The sequence below is a fragment of the Schistocerca nitens genome, chromosome 1, assembly GCF_023898315.1.
Source record: "Schistocerca nitens isolate TAMUIC-IGC-003100 chromosome 1, iqSchNite1.1, whole genome shotgun sequence".
NCBI lineage: Eukaryota > Metazoa > Arthropoda > Insecta > Orthoptera > Acrididae > Schistocerca > Schistocerca nitens.
The window spans coordinates 842,744,774-842,749,818 of record NC_064614.1 but is presented as its reverse complement, the minus strand read 5'-3'; the positions used below and the strand labels follow the sequence as shown (position 1 = coordinate 842,749,818).

Here is a 5,045-nt window from a genome sequence, read left to right as displayed (position 1 = left end):
ACACTATTATATCAATTACATATTAAATATAGTTTCTGTACTAAAGGGTTCAGATTCACAGTTAGCAGTAAAATATAAGTTATCAATGGATTTTACAAGGTGAAAATTTTTGAACGGCATAGAAGGTATTTTATTTGCGTTTTCGATGTTACGCTATGATTTCCAAGTGTTCTGTTACTAAGGTTTGCAATTATACGAGCGGAAGGGGCGAGGCATCCATTGGTAGCAAATGGACTGTCTAAAGTTGATGTGGCTGTCTTCCTCTAACTGCGCCAGCATCAGTAGAATGCGATCCCTCAAAAGCCCGCGTTACACTTTGACGGCCCAAGGTCATTGATTATCTACTTCTCTGAGCCAGCGAGGATTTTTAGTAGAACATTTCGATGTTAAATCTGCCCATTATCTGTAAACGGTGCTTCATGCGTTAACAAATTCCTGCACATAAACAATTCATCACTCTACAGTTTTCGTCGATGCTATTCGGATAGATGTAACCGATTTTGAGACTCGTTACCTTAAAGTAGTTGATGCAGCAAAATGTGAAAAACTCCGTCCGAACAGGCTTTGGAAGGCCCAAAGGTACTGACGGCCGCCGTGTCATCCTCAGCCCACAGGCATCACTGGATGCGGATATGGAGGAGCATGTGGCCAGCACACCGCTCTCCCAGCCGTATGTCAGTTTACGAGACCGGAGCCGCTACTTCTCAACCAAGTAGCTCCTCAATTTGTCTCACAAGGGCTGAGTGCACCCCGCCTACCAACAGCGCTCGGCAGACCGGATGGTCACCCATCCAAGTGCTAGCCCAGCCCGACAGCGCTTAACTTCGGTGATCTGACGGGGACCGGTGTTACCACTGCGGCAAGGCCGTTGGCTGAAATGTGGAAAGGGTGACATGTACTGGAGCACAGCATACGCAGAACACTGCTTTGGCTGATCTCACTTCCACGTTCAAGCTTCATCGTGGCATGTGGACTGTGTGTTACTCCCATTTCTTTCATCAGCTGACGTTATTATTCACTGGCGTGCTTTATTCTTAACACATCCAATTTCTTGACTTTTCAGTAATGTTTATAAACACAGGCCTTGTTTAGGATACCTTTCCGCATTCAACTGTACTGTTGCTTTAACAACTGGATGACATTTGCCAGAAACGAAAACCACATCCAGTTTTATCGACTGTCGCATATACTGTGAAAGTCTGAATGACTTCTCGAGCAAGTTTCTGATCGCTACAACAGCACAGCGCTCACTGATTGTTTCACGTACGCGGGTAAGCAGATCAACCGTACGTGTTTTCTTACATTTGGCGCTGGTTGGTAGAATTTTGTGCGCTTCTTCTTCTGACGGCGGGACGGTGGTTGGCCACATTGTTACCTTGTTAGTATTAGATTACGATCGACACATGTTCTGCCGCTCAAGTCCTCTTCGAAGACTTTTTCCAGTGCCACAGAAAAATTATATAGTTTCACTTAAATGTTCAAATGTGTGTGAAATCTTATCGGACTTAACTGCTAAGGTCATCAGTCCCTAAGCTTACACACTACTTAACCTAAATTATCCTAAGAACAAACAAACAAACACGCACACACACACACACACACACACACACACACACACACACACACACACACACACACACATGCCCGAGGGAGGACTCGAACCTCCGCCGGGACCAGCCACCCAGCCAATGACAGCAGCGCCAGACCGCTCGGCTAATCCCGCGCGGCGTTTCATTTAAAAACTGGCCGTTATAAACATTAAAATTAGAAGCGACATCTGAAAATTCGTCACATTCTCCGCTATCACTTAGCGAAAACCGCATATCGATGTATTTCATAGTTCTGAATGTATTTGGGGTCCACTGTATTGGTTACCCCGTCCTGTACAGAGCCACCTCATTTCACTCTTCCGGGAACATGGCCCATGAATGACCACAAATGGATATTAGAAGAGTAAAAGCAAATGTTTCTGAGCTACAGTGCTCAACCTTATGTCATTTTGCGCTCTTTTAGGTATTAGTTTCATTGGATTTGTCATATTCTTGACACTGACGTGGGTAAAACTGCACCGTTTGACCATTATTAAGTTACCACAATAAATTTTCACGCTGCAGTGCTGTATTTGTGACTTGAAACTTCCTGGTAGATTTATTTATTTATTTATTGTTCCGTGGGACCAAATTAAGCAGAAGTCTCCATGGTCATGGAACGACTCAATACATGAAATTATAACACGATAGTAGAAACAGATAAAATGAAATATAAGAAACGTATTCAGGCGACAATTCGTAAGTTTAAATAAAGAAAATCAACAATGTAACACTGGAATTTGCTTACTTTTTCAGCTCTTCCAGGAGCTTCTCGACTGAATAGGAGTGAGCCATGAGGAAACTCTTCAGTTTAGACTTAAAAGTGTTTGGGCTACTGCTAAGATTTTTGAGTTCTTGTGGTAGCTTATTGAAAATGGATGCAGCAGAATAGTGCATTCCTTTCTGCACAAGAGTCAAGGAAGTGCATTCCACATGCAGATTTGATTTCTGCCTAGTATTAACTGAGTGAAAGCTGCTAACTCTTGGGAATAAGCTAATATTGCTACCAACAAACATCATTAAAGAAAATATATACTGTGAGGGCAATTTCAGAATTCCCAGACTATTGAATAGGGGTCGACAAGAGGTTCTCGAACATGCACCACATATAGCTCGAACAGCCCGTTTTTGAACCAAAAATACCCTTTTTGAATCAGAAGAATTACCCCAAAAAATAATTCCATATGACATAAGCGTATGAAAATATGCGAAGTAGACTACTTTTCGTGTTGAACTGTCACTTATTTCAGATACTGTTTTAGTGGTAATTAAAGCAGCATTTAGTTTCTGAACAAGATCCTGAACATGGGCTTTCCACAACAGCTTACTATCTATCCGAACGCCTAGGAACTTGAACTGTTCCGTCTCGCTTATAATATGCCCATTCTCTCTGATCAAAATATCGGTTCTTGTTGAATTGTGAGTTAGAAACTGTAAAAACTGAGTCTTACTGTGATTTAGCATCAAATTATTTTCCACAAGCCACGAACTTATTTCATGAACTACACTATTTGATAATGTTTCAATATTACACACAAGATCCTTCACTACCAAGCTGATGTCATCAGCAAACAGAAATATTTTTGAATCACCTGTAATACTAGAAAGCATATCATTTATATAAATAAGAAACAGCAGTGGTCCCAGCACCGACCCTTGGGGAACGCCCCACTTAACAGTGCCCCGTTGCGTCTGAACATCACTACCACTCTCAATATTGCGGAGAATTACCTTCTGCTTTCTGTTCTTAAAGTAAGAGGCGAACCAATTGTAAGCTACTCCCCTTACTCCATAATGGTCCAATTCCTGCAGTAATATTTCAACACAGTCAAAAGCCTTCGTTAAATCAAAGAAAACACCTAGCGTTCGCAACCTTTTATTTATTCCGTCCAAACCCTCACAGAGAAAAGAGAATATAGCATTTTAAGTTGTTAAATCATTTCTAAAACCAAATTGTACATTTGACAGCAAATTATGTGAATTTAAATGCTCCAGTAACCTTGTATATACAACCTTTTCGACAACTTTAGCAAACACCAATGGCATAGAAATAGGTCTATAATTGTCAACATTATTCCTGTCTCCCTTTTTATAAAGTGGCTTCACTACCGAGTACTTTAATCGGTCAGGAAAGCGACCATTCCTAAAGGAAAAGTTACAGATATGGCTAAGTACTGGGCTTACATACATAAAACAATACTTCAGTATTCTGCTAGATACCGCGTCATATCCGCGAGAGTTCTTGGTCTTTAGTGATTTAATTATTAACTCAATCTCCCTCTTGTCAGTATCATGGAGGAGTATTTCAGGTAACAGTCTCGGAACACTTTTTGCTACAAGCGCTATATGATTCCCTGTTGGGGAAACTGTGTGCCGGAATAGCACTCGAACTTGGGACCTTTGCTTTTCGCTGGTAAATGCTCTGTCGACTGAGATATTCAAGAACGACTGACGACCCGCACTCACGGCTTTACTTCCACCAGTACCTCATCTCATACCCTCGTAACTACACAAAAATTATCCTGCATATCTCGCGGGACTAGCACTCCTGAAACGAAGGATACTACGGAAAAATGGCTTAGCTACAGCCTAGGGGATTGTTTCCAGAATGAATTTTTGACTTTGCAATGGAGTGCTATCCGGAAAACAGTTTTTATCTGCATACAGGTGCGTGGGAAGTCCTATAAGTCTTGCAAATATTTCGCATCTCGCCGACAAAAACTTCTTTCTTATTATACATACACGCAATCTTGTACGCAACAACGCCCGTCCTTTAGACACTGAAGGTATTCCAAGCTCTTTTACAAACTGCCTGTACGAATATTCACTTATATAGCATCACTAAAATAAAATTTTATTCCCAAGGTAACTGACTAACTTATCCACTGTGTACAGCTATGTAATGCGACATCACAAATGTTACCTAACTACTGCACACAATAGCTACCGATAATACAATTTAAATACTCGTATGTGTTCTCTATACGGCATTCTGCAACCTTTTATTATTCGCGGTATATCCAGATGAGTCTAGATCGAGCACGGTACACCAAAATGCCTGTTCCCTCAAAACCGTGTGAATTTTTAATATAATTACGAATTATGACGTCGTTATGTAGTCAGTTATTATTTATTATAAAACAGGAATAGAAACATGCATTAACAACCTATTAGGCCCTAACTTTAATTCGCTGTAGAAAACAGACTATTCTAATACGTTGTTTAAAATTAAATAACTCTGCTAATATCTTCAGTGCGATACTTGAGCCTGATTAGCTGCATACAGACAGCTGATTCGTGGCGGAATCGTAGACGAAGCAAGCCTCATTTCTCAACCTATGGATTTGAGTCTCTCTACCTTGGATGTTTTAGTTTCAGTCTTTGTCGAGAGGCTCAGTTCACACAGATATGTAGTTGAACACGCTAATAACACATTAACTGCCCTCTCTGAGATGG

General features: G+C 40.9%; 1 pseudogene; it reads right to left on the bottom strand.

Annotated features, from left to right (window-relative positions):
- Positions 1 to 755: 755 nt before the first annotated feature.
- Positions 756 to 873, bottom strand: LOC126210478 (5S ribosomal RNA; annotated as a pseudogene).
- Positions 874 to 5,045: the final 4,172 nt, after the last annotated feature.